This window comes from Lithobates pipiens, unplaced genomic scaffold, assembly GCF_037356315.1.
Source record: "Lithobates pipiens isolate NorthernLeopardFrog02 unplaced genomic scaffold, aLitPip1_a1.2 Scaffold_8, whole genome shotgun sequence".
In the NCBI taxonomy this organism is placed as follows: Eukaryota; Metazoa; Chordata; class Amphibia; order Anura; family Ranidae; genus Lithobates; species Lithobates pipiens.
In genome coordinates, this window is record NW_027507903.1 from 665608349 (window position 1) to 665620447 (window position 12099).

At 50.5% G+C, this 12099-nt stretch overlaps 1 non-coding gene and 4 pseudogenes across 1 annotated transcript; all 5 read right to left on the minus strand.

The window, feature by feature from the left end:
- Positions 1-4970: 4970 nt before the first annotated feature.
- LOC143964689 (U2 spliceosomal RNA) lies at positions 4971-5122 on the minus strand (annotated as a pseudogene).
- A 227-nt stretch (positions 5123-5349) lies between these two features.
- Positions 5350-5568, minus strand: LOC143964697 (small nucleolar RNA U3). Its single transcript, XR_013271177.1, has one exon. It is a non-coding gene; the product is annotated as a small nucleolar RNA U3 (small nucleolar RNA).
- Positions 5569-9482: 3914 nt separating this feature from the next.
- Positions 9483-9564, minus strand: LOC143964612 (U2 spliceosomal RNA; annotated as a pseudogene).
- Positions 9565-10980: 1416 nt separating this feature from the next.
- LOC143964587 (U2 spliceosomal RNA) lies at positions 10981-11088 on the minus strand (annotated as a pseudogene).
- A 611-nt stretch (positions 11089-11699) lies between these two features.
- Positions 11700-11781, minus strand: LOC143964608 (U2 spliceosomal RNA; annotated as a pseudogene).
- Positions 11782-12099: the final 318 nt, after the last annotated feature.

Consider the following 12099-nt stretch of genomic DNA (forward strand, 5'->3'; position numbering starts at 1 on the left):
ATCAGTCTGCGGCAGTCCTGGATGGACATCCTCTCCCTCTGGTGGATGAGGCGCTTTCTGGCACACCAAACAGCGTCCTTAAAGCAACACAGCACCCGCCAGGCACTATCAATGTCCTCCTGTGAGTGAGTTCCACAAAAGAGTCCGTTCAGCACACCAAAGTGTGTAATGGCAGTCTGTGGAACAAAGTCTTTGAGGTCAGGTTCCAGAGCCCTCAACAGGCCCTGTGCAAAGGGACACTCCCAGAAAACATGCAGAGCAGTTTCCTCCTGGATGATGCAAAAGGGGCAGTGTCTGTATCTGCACAGGTTTCTGGCATGCATGAATGTCCTGAGTGGCAATCCCCCTTGGACTGCCATCCATGCCAGATCTTTGTGCCTGTTGGTAAGTCTCTTTGAAGAAACGTTCCTCCAGACCACTTTGCAAGTGGCTGAAGGGAGGCCTGGAACAGTCTCAACAATGTCCGATGCTCTGATCAACTTGTGGATAGTTTTTGGCTTCCACAAGTCGGGCTTCACTCCATGTAGCCCCTGCTCCTTAATAAACTTGAAAGTGTCCAAGTAATACCAAGGAGTGTCCCAGTTGTAAGGGATGGAGCTGTCCCATTTGTCCCATCCAAGGGACCTCCAGAGAGGCAGGAGGAAAAAACGGGACATGGAGTTACCGCCCGAGTCTACAGTTCTGTCCACCAAAGTTCTGCGGATGCAGTTACAGGCAAAGAAGACCCTCAGTAGGGTGACGATGTCGGGCACGCCCTTACCGCCCTTGAGGGGTTCCTTGAACATAACCGCTCGCTTTACTCTGTCCATTTTGGAGCTCCAGATGAAGTGAAACACTGCCCTGGTGATGGCCTTGCAGGTGTTAACCCGAGGGGGCCAGGCCCGGGCGAGGTACTGCAAAACAGGGAGAATCTCGCTGCGGAGTACCAGTGTTTTACCTTCGATGGTGAGTTCTCGGAGGCTCCAAAGTCCAAACTTCTGTCGCATCTTTGCCAGTCGTTCTTCCCAGGACTTCAGGGCTGCGCCCTCTGCTCCAAACCAGACCCCAAGGATTTTGATGAAGTCTGCTTTGACGCTGAAGGGCATGGGTGCAGAAGAAGGCAGGAACCACTTTCCGAAGAGCATGACTTCCGACTTCCCGCAGTTGACCTTTGCCCCTGAAGCTTGGCCGAAGTCCTCACACGTCTGGGTGAGTGTGTCGATGGAGCGCCGGTCGGCACAGAACACCGTCACATCATCCATGTAGAGCGAGCACTTGACCTCCCGTCTGTCCGGTCCTGGTGCGGTGATCCCTCTGATCTCTGGGTTCCGTCTGATGCTTCGGGCGAAGAGCTCTATACAACAGACAAAAAGCAGAGGTGAGAGAGGGCAGCCTTGTCTGACCCCAGACAACACTGGAAAGGGGTCAGTTTTCCAACCGTTCACCAACACCACACTACAAATTTCATTGTACATTACATTTACATATGAACAGAACATTTCCCCAAGACCAAACCTGCGCAGAGCGCTGCACATAAACTCGTGGGAGACACGGTCAAAGGCCTTTCCTGGTCAAGGCTGACCAGGGCCGCGTGCACACGGCGGCCATGAATGTACTGGACCGTGTCCCGGACAAGCGCAATCCTGCGACCAGGAATGCCACAAGTCTGATCCGGGTGGATGATCTGTCCGATGACAGATCTTAGCCTGTTGGCCAAAACCTTGGCGAGGATTTTGTAGTCCACGTTCAGAAGAGAGATCGGACGCCAGTTTTTCAGGTCCGATCTCTCCCCCTTGCGCTTATACAAAATCATGATCATGCCCTCCCTTAGGGTCGGAGGCATTCTGCCCTCCACCACCATCTCCTCGTACAGCTCGAGCAGGTCCGGGCCTACGAGATCCCACAGCGTTACATAAAGTTCAACTGGGAGACCATCGCAGCCCGGGGTCCTGCCCCGCCTAAAGGATTTAGCGGCAGAGTGCAGCTCCTCCAACACCAAGGGGGCGTTGATGTCCGACGAACCTGCAGGATCAATTTGGTTAGAGATACCTGACAGGAACCTGTCGGCTGCCTGTGCATCTGTTGTTTTCGGGGAGTAGAGGTTGGTGTAGTAGTCGCTGACCACTTGCATCACAGCCTCCTTTCCCTTCTGGAGTGTTCCGGTCTCGTCACGCAGCTCAGACAAGGGTGTGTGTCCTGAGTGGAGTTTCCACGGAAGACGATGTGCCTGGATTCTTCCTCAAAGTGCCCTTTCAGGCTCTTCTTGGTGTCCTCCAGGTCCTGCCTAACGTCCCAGCCACAGTGGTGAAGGTCCTGCAGGGACTGCAACTGATGTTGCAGTCTCCTGAGTTCCCTCTTCCTGGCACACACTTGCTGTCGTCCCCTTGCCTGAAAGAAGCTGCGCAGCTTGACCTTCACAAACTCCCACCAGTCACTTACCCTTCCGAAGAATCGCTTTTCCTCCGTCCAGGTGGCATAGGCCTCCCGGAGTTCCCCCATCAGTTCCTCATTTTCCAGCAGGGTACTATTCAGCTTCCAGGAGCCTGGTCCGCGGGCAAAGCCCTCGCCCAGGTCACCCCGAAAGTGAATAGCCCTGTGGTCAGAGAAAAAGCAGGGGATCATGGAGAAATCGCGATGCTTGACTGCTCTTGAAGTGAGCACGAAGTCGATCCTGGAACACACTGATCCATCGGGGCGGCACCATGAGTAGTTCACGGTACCTTTCCCTATGGATCCCACGGCGTCCTGCAGGGAAGCCTCCGAGATCATCTCCTTGAGCAGCCTGGATGTAGCATCAAGTTTTGCGTACATGCTGGAGCTGCGCCCATCCTCCTCTATCGGACAGTTAAAATCACCGCCGATTACTACTGCCCTGGTGGTGACGAGTTGGGTCCGCAGGGTCTGGAAAAGTTCCAGCCGCTCATTCTTATCTGGGGGGGGGCGTACACGTTGATGAGCCTAATTGGCTCTCCCACCCACGAGCCGTCTATGACCAGAAGACGGCCACAGACTAGCTCATGGATGGAGTCAACCGCGAAGCGCCCACCCCTGACAAGAATGGCTACACCTGCAGACTTACAATCGCCACCCCCGGACCAGTAGGAGGGACCGAGGGTCCACTGGGAGGTCAGATGGGTGTACCTCCTCAGAGGAGGGAGTGCGCACTCCTGGAGCATGTAGACATCACTCTGCTGAGTGGCGAGGAATGTCAGTGCCGCTTGCCTTCTAGATGTATCCTTGATACTCCTCACATTAATGGAAAAGATTGAGATCTCTGCCATAATGAAAAAGGGGTATGAGGTCTAGTCGGCAAGGGACCGAACTTACCTCCCCGGAGGGGGGTCTTCCGCTGCCTCTTCTGCTTGTCCTGTGTTCTCGGACAGGCCGAGCTCCTCCAGGACAGCATCCATCATTGTCTTGGTGATGACGACGTGGAGGTCGGAGGGGAGGTCAGGCTCAGGGATGGCCTTGACCTCCACCTCCCCCCCACGTCCTCATCTTCCTCCCCCGCTGACTCGAGGTCCTCCAGTAATGGCTCTGGTACCTCGCTTTCGCGCTGGTTGCCAGTGGGCCTTTTAGTGGAGGAAGCGGGTTCCTCTGCTGTTGGACTCCTAGGCTTCCGTTTCCGGCTTCCTGAGAGTCCACTGGTGGGGGTGGAAGGGAGGGTGGGGAAGTCCTCCAGGGAGGACAGGTCCGGGGTGGGTGGGGTCACCTTCAGCACAGAGGAGGTGGGTGGGGGTGTGCTGGAGGCAGGGGCTGGGGCAGGGGTCTGGGCTGGGGCCTGGACAGGGGTGGGGGTAGGGGTGGGGGTGGACTTACCAGTCTTTGTCCGTGGTTCTTTTTCCGGCTGCTTCTTCCCGGTGCTGGAGGATGGTTTGCCCTGGATCAGGACGCCAGCATAGGACCGGGACCGCTGGGGGCTGTGTTTAAACACGTGCTCAGCTGCTCCGCAGAGGTTGCAGGCTTTGGACCTCGGACAATCCTTGGTCTCGTGGCCTGCAACCCTACAGAACCTGCAAGTAGGTTCTTTGCAGTCCTTTCCCATGTGTCCGGTGTTGCTACACCTGTTGCAGGTGAAGGGTATACCGGGGTAGAAAAGGATGCCTGCGGAGTTGCCCAGGGAGAAGCACGGCTGCAGGTGCAGGATGTCCCCCGAAGGGTCCTTCCTGAACTTGCAGAGTACTGACCACTTACCTATCCAGAAGCCGTTGGCATCGAGGATTCGGACGGGGTCCTTCACCACGGTGCAGAACCTCTGGAGGTAAGTGGCTATATCCTTACCTGAGGTATGGGGGTTCCTCATGCCCACCGTCACCCACTTCTCGTCCCGTGTTATGGGGCAGTTCGCAGCGAACTTACGGAAGGGGGATTCAGGACCACTCGCCTTGACCATATCCCAGTATCTTCTGCAGGCCTGGAAAGACACAAAAGTTATAAAAAATATACCTCTTGTGAAGGCCTGCACCGAAAGCGTTTCCGCTTTGCTGAACCCCTGCTCCAGGATCATCTTCTTGCCGAAGATCTCCGGGGTCATATCGGGGACTCTTCCGTCCACCTCCTTCAGCTGCAGCACGACCGTCTGCTTCATCCAGGACTCCAAGGTAGGGAGCCCGTCTGCAGGGAGGGAAGGCTTGGCTGGTCCCAGCTGGCTGGTGCTGGCCGGGGTAGAGGTGGGGGTTGAGGCAGCAACATCCTCGGGGACCTCGGTGGAAGTGGCTGGAGCGGGATTCTTCTTGCTTCTGCTGGTCTTTCTCTCGCTCTTCCCCATCGTCTTGGAGAGAGAGAAATCGCTTCAGGTGTTCTTTCGGCGGCTTCCTTCTGGATTCCTCGACGTCTTCGCTCTGAAGCCTTTATAAAGGCTCTTGCATCTACTGCCCGAAGGTAGTAATGCGGAGGAGGGGGGGGGGAGGGAAGACCGCAATCTCGTTCCTTGTGGGGGCTAAGCCTCTGGCCCAATAGCAGCAAGTAGGTGAAGCTGAATTTAATCAACGATCCTACAAGGCCGAGCAGAGGGTACCCCACAAGGACCTAATGGCTTGGATAGATACAAGTGGTTCTCAACGTCCTAGCTGTGAAGCAGAGACACCCCTAAGGGCTATAGTCGATACTACACTTGATCTTAGCCAAAAGGCCGAGAAGCGATCTGTTTGTAATTTTCAACTGGTACATTTTTAAAGTGTAGCTCCAGTCAAAAAAACTATTTTTTTTTTTATTTAGAAACAATCTTTTCTGCTTTTAATAAAATACTGTAGGCAGCAACCAGGGAAGAGACAACCAAAGGCACAGACTTCATATTTATATGCTTCAAGACATCTACTGAGGCCATTTATTTGTGTACAACTTGCTCTATTCTTTAGACCAAATAAAACAATCACTCAGCTTGTGTTTCTTTCCTCTTTGCCTTTAAAATAAAAGCAGAGAACGGTCATCAACAACTAACAGCAGCTACCATTAGAAGCAGCACTGTAAGCCCACTTCGCGCTCAGAAAGAAACACTAACGCTCTTCATCGTGATTGGTGAGTTTGTACACTTTAGAGCACATTTCGACAGTCAAAAACTATAGAAATGATCCCTGAAAGTATAGTCTTAACTAGATAATGTGTTGTTTAACGGGCACATGTTACGAACACCCATTACAAGTTGTAGTCACCTTTATTATGCGCAATAAAAAAACATACAAATTACTCAACAAAGTTACCAATATCATTCCCAAACACTAAACTGTTTTCTAAATTGTGTTATGTGTGTTTCTAATTACATAGCCTGTGTCTTTCTATGTATTACCTTATACTCTGAATTCAAGTATCTAGCTTACAAGTCCTTCAGTCACAACATTTGCATATCCGGCATCTCTTAACCAATTAAAGTTTATCCCGCCCCCTGTAGCTCTTACTAATGAAGTCAGGAGAAACTTAAAGAGGAAGTAAACCCTGATGGGTTTACTTCCTCTTTTTTTCCCTGCAAAGGTAAAGCATAATGGACTACTATGCATCGCATAGTAGCTCATTATGTGTCACTTACCTGACACAGGAGCCAGCGAAGTCGCCGCTGTCACCTGTAGTCCGCCGCATCCATCTTGGTTGTGGCGTCTCTCGCAGCTCCGACAAATGACAGCGGAGAAGCCGCGATGACGTCACTCCCGCGCATGCGCACGGGAGTCGCGTCTCGGAGCTCCGACGCTGCCATTCGGCGGAGCCGCGATGACGTCACTCCCGCGCATGCGCACGGGAGTCGACAAATTAGGCAAATCCATTCTTGGACTTGCCGCATTTAGTGCGCCTGCGCGCCGCTGTCTACGGCGCATGCGCCGTAGACAGCGGTGCCCATTTTCGGGCAAATATCTCCTAAACCATATAGGTTTAGGAGATATTACTTGGACCTACAGGTAAGCCTTAATCTAGGCTTACCTGTAGGTCAAAGTTGTTTGGAAGGGTTTACTTCCATTTTAACTCCTGATCAACCTTAACAGATCAACAGTTCTCTCTGTACTCCTAGTGTTGTTTCAAATTTCCTTTTTATTATTCTTTTTCAAAGTTAACCATAATACATACTGGTTCATTTACAACAACATACATAAAACCCTCTCAATATATAACACATTTACTAACATACCTTTTTTGAAAGCCAGTGGCGTGCAAAACACACTCCAAAAAACTTCACCCGGTGCATAAAAATTGTGCACACACATAAAGAGTGACACAAAAAAGTGCAGACGGGTGCACAAGTCCTCTAAAATCAGAGGACCTTGTCCTGAATCCCCCGGGGCGTTAGGCTCCTGACAGGGACAAGGACACTTAAAACTTGGTCTTCCTGGCCAAAACCAGTCAGACCCCGTTCTTCGGAAGGTCTGCCGAAACAGACCCACCCAAATACTAGGTAGGGCTCCCCCGAAGGAAGACCCCAAACCCTAAGGCAGAGGGTGAACTAAGCCAGAAGGCCATGTCCACCCCCACACCAGACTTTCAGGACAGGCCCTAGAACCTGTGACCCTACTCATCACAGCAAACGTGCAAAGTGACAAAACAAGACACACTGAAAATAAATAAAAAGTGGGGAAGGGATAGTGGAGAGGAGAGTGAAAAGGTGGTCGTTGTGTGAAACAACGACCAGGCCCTCCGGCCGGGAATAAAAAATTCCTCTGGTCCCAGCCAAAAGGCCCAGCCCAAGAGGCAGGTGCTTAAAAAAAAAAGCGTGTCATGGTGCAGTGACCGTGGTGCCCAAAATCAAAGTGACCCTCACTCACAGTGATTGTTAGGCACCCCTGGACTGCCACTCCAGGGGCACATACTCCACACATTTACTAACATACCACCATACACACAGAGAAGAGAGGAAAAAAAAAAAAAAAGCCCTCACTTATTATCTTTCTAAAGGCCCGTACACACGGTCAGACTTTTTGACAACAAACATGCAAATTAGCTGTTTTGGAGCAACATCCGACCGCGTGTACGCTCCATCGGACAAACTTTTTCTGTTTTCATCGGACTTTTGTTGGCTGTGCGAATGGACAAACTTTCTGGCAACAAAAGTCCGATGGAGCAAAGTCCGACCGTGTGTACGCAAAAGCATCGGACTTTTGTACAAGGTACAAACACGCATGCTCAGAACCAATGCAAACGATCGAACTACAATACAGAAGTTGACCAAAGGTGGCGCTGGAGTCATTGAACGTCCCTCTTTTGAAGTGGCGTCAGTACGTTGTGATGTCACTACGTTCGTGTTTGTTGTCAAAAAGTCCGACCGTGTGTATGCAATACAAACTTGTGGACCACGCCCTTTGTACAAAAGTCCACGGGAAAGTTTGTACAAAGTCCGATCGTGTGTATGGGGCTTTACCTTACCCCCTTCCTTACCTATGTCCCCTCCCCTCTAATATCCCTATTGCCCTTTTCTAATCCTCTCTCTCTCCCTCCCTCTCCCCCTCCCTTACATTATAAATATTCCTTCATTCCATTAGAGAACCTAAACTCTTCCCATTGTTTCCATACAATTGGTAGTTGATTATTTGTATATCCTTCTTCTCTTATTTGTTTTTCCATGAAGCATATTTCGTTCATTTCACATATCCATTCCCCTATTGTTGGGCTCGCTGTTTCTTTCCATTTACGTGCTATTATTGTTCTAGCTGCTGTTGTCATATGTTGTATTATCCCCTTTTTCATCCTGTCCACTGTATCTAACGTAAGGGAGAATAATGCTACCTTCACATCTGGAGCCAGTTTTTTTCCAGTCACTTTTTGGTATATCTCAAAAACCCTTAACCAAAATTTTTTTACTTTCTTACAACTGAACCAAATGTGCTCCATTGTCCCTTTTTCTATCCCACACCTCCAACATTTATCTGTGTTATCTTTATTAATCTTTTTTAATGCCACTGGACTCCGATACCACCTCATTGTTACTTTATAATTTTGTTCTTGATGTTTTTTTTTTTTTTTAAAAAGCCCATGGCGTGCAAACACACCCAAAAAACTTCCACCCGGTGCATAAAAAAAGTGCACACACATAAAGAGTGAAACACTAAAAAGTGCAGACGGGTGTCTGATGTCTTCCAAAAGAAGGACCATACCCTGATCCCCCGGGGCGTTAGGCTCCAGACAGGGACTGAGGTACCAGACTCAACAAGTGGTCCCCGGATGAAACCGGAATCCCTCCTTTCCCCGGGAGGACTGCCGAAACAGAACCTCCTAGGTACTTGGTACTGTGGGGGCTTCCCCAAAGGTAGGCCCCCCCCCTCATGGAGATTGGACCAAGCCAGAAGGCCTATGTCCGCTCTCCCACAAGACGTTCAGGATTGGTTCGAGGACCGACACCCTACTAATCAAACGTGAAGTGACAAACAGTGACAAACACACACAAATAAAATAAATAAAAAGTGAGGAAGGGATAGTGAAGAGGAGAGTGAAAAGTGGCCATTGTGCAATACAATGGCTGGCCCTCCGGCCAGGAATCAAAAATTCCTCTGGTCCTAGCCAAAAGGCCGGGCCCTAGAGGCAGGTGTAAAAAAAGCGTGTAATGGTGACGTGACCTAGGTGCCTAAATCAAAGTGCTGACGCACAGTGAAAGAAGGCACCCCTGGACTGCCACTCCAGGGGCACATCACCATGGGCTTTCCAACAAAAGCATCCCCGACAGCCCAGCCCAGACCACGACAGCCCCCACCACAGCCAGAAAGGCATGGAGATCAGCGAGCTTAGTGAGACCCTTTGCCATCAGGTCAAACCCTCACTCCCGTCACTCCTACCTAATTATATTCGAAAGGTACCGGCCGCTCCTCTGCTGGAACAGAAGAGCTAAGCGTTCCCTCCCGAAAAACTGACTGGGGCAAAAGCTGCCACAATCCAAGCCGGTCTGCCAGGGTCCCCTCCCCTGGCGCCGACCAGTGGTTCTCCGCCCTCATCAGGAGGCTTCCCGAACCGGCTACAAACCAGTCCGGGTCACCTTTACACCAACAGGCTTTGCATAGCAACCGCCACCCCTACTCCACCTCGCCGTAGAGCAGGGACGGTAAACAAGCGCCACCTATTGGCAACTGATAAGAACAGATACTACACTTGATCTTAGCCAAAAGGCAGAGAAGCGATGTTTCCATACAATTGGTAGTCGATTATTTATATATCCTTCTTCTCTTATTTGTTTTTCCATAAAGCATATTTCGTTCATTTCACATATCCATTCCCCTATTGTTGGGCTCGCTGTTTCTTTCCATTTACGTGCTATTATTGTTCTAGCTGCTGTTGTCATATGTTGTATTATCCCCTTTTTCATCCTGTCCACTGTATCTAACGTAAGGGAGAATAATGCCATCTTCACATCTGGAGCCAGTTTTTTTCCAGTCACTTTTTAGTATATCTCAAAAACCCTTAACCAAAAATTTTTTACTTTCTTTTTTTTAAGGGTCTGATTTTTTTTCTATTGAAAAAGCCCATGGCGTGCAAACACACCCAAAAAACTTCCACCCGGTGCATAAAAAAAGTGCACACACATAAAGAGTGACACACTAAAAAGTGCAGACGGGTGCCTGATGTCCTCCAAAAGAAGGACCATACCCTGATCCCCCAGGGCGTTAGGCTCCAGACAGGGACTGAGGTACCAGACTCAACAAGTGGGACCCGGACGAAACCGGAATACCTCCTTTCCCCGGGAGGACTGCCGAAACAGAACCTCCTAGGTACTTGGTACTGTGGGGGCTTCCCCGAAGGTAGGCCCCCCCTCATGGAGATTGGACCAAGCCAGAAGGCCTATGTCCGCTCTCCCACAAGACGTTCAGGATTGGTCCGAGGACCGACACCCTACTAATCAAACGTGAAGTGACACACGGTGACAAACACACACAGATAAAATAAATAAAAAGTGGGGAAGGGATAGTGAAGAGGAGAGTGAAAAGTGACCATTGTGGAGTACAATGGCCGGCCCTCCGGCCAGGAATCAAAAATTCCTCTGGTCCTAGCCAAAAGGCCGGGCCCTAGAGGCAGGTGTAAAAAAAAGCGTGTAATGGTGACGTGACGTGACCTAGGTGCCTAAATCAAAGTGCTGACGCACAGTGAAAGAAGGCACCCCTGGACTGCCACTCCAGGGGCACATCACCATGGGCTTTCCAACAAAAGCATCCCCGACAGCCCAGCCCAGACCACGACAGCCCCCACCACAGCCAGAAAGGCATGGAGATCAGCGAGCTTAGTGAGACCCTTTGCCATCAGGTCCCACCCTCACTCCCGTCACTCCTACCTAATTATATTCGAAAGGTACCGGCCGCCCCTCTGCTGGAACAGAAGAGCTAAGCGTTCCCTCCCGAAAAACTGACTGGGGCTAAAGCTGCCACAATCCAAGCCGGTCTGCCAGGGTCCCCTCCCCTGGCGCCGACCAGTGGTTCTCCGCCCTCACCAGGTGCATCCTTCCAGATGGCTCAGACTCGACCATGCATCGGCCCCCAGTTTACTGTCGGGCGGCACGACGTGGCCCCTACCGAAACCATCCTTCGGGATGCAAATTACACCATCGGAGAGCGCCGCCCAAACCCTCTCAAATAGGGATGGACCAGCGCCTCCTTTGGCAACTGATAAGAACAGATACTACACTTGATCTTAGCCAAAAGGCCGAGAAGCGATTTTTTAAGGGTCTGATTTTTTCTATTGAAAAAGCCCATGGCGTGCAAACACACCCAAAAAACTTCCACCCGGTGCATAAAAAAAGTGCACACACATAAAGAGTGAAACACTAAAAAGTGCAGACGGGTGCCTGATGTCCTCCAAAAGAAGGACCATACCCTGATCCCCCGGGGCGTTAGGCTCCAGACAGGGACTGAGGTACCAGACTCAACAAGTGGGACCCGGACGAAACCGGAATCCCTCCTTTCCCCGGGAGGACTGCCGAAACAGAACCTCCTAGGTACTTGGTACTGTGGGGGCTTCCCCGAAGGTAGGCCCCCCCTCATGGAGATTGGACCAAGCCATAAGGCCTATGTCCGCTCTCCCAGAGACTTTCAGGATTGGTCCGAGGACCGACACCCTACTCATCAAACGTGCAGTGACAGTGACAAAAACAAAGACATACAATCAAAAAAAAAGTGAGGAAAAGTCCCCTCCCCTGGCGCCGACCAGTGGTTCTCCACCCTCATCAGAAGGCTTCCCGAACCGGCTACAAACCAGTCCGGGTCACCTTTACACCAACAGGCTTTGCATAGCAACCGCCACCCCTACTCCACCTCGCCGTAGAGCAGGGACGGTAAACTAGCGCCACCTATTGGCAACTGATAAGAACAGATACTACACTTGATCTTAGCCAAAAGGCAGAGAAGCGATGTTTCCATACAATTGGTAGTCGATTATTTATATATCCTTCTTCTCTTATTTGTTTTTCCATAAAGCATATTTCGTTCATTTCACATATCCATTCCCCTATTGTTGGGCTCGCTGTTTCTTTCCATTTACGTGCTATTATTGTTCTAGCTGCTGTTGTCATATGTTGTATTATCCCCTTTTTCATCCTGTCCACTGTATCTAACGTAAGGGAGAATAATGCCATCTTCACATCTGGAGCCAGTTTTTTTCCAGTCACTTTTTAGTATATCTCAAAAACCCTTAACCAAAAATTTTTTACTTTCTTTTTTTTAAGGGTCT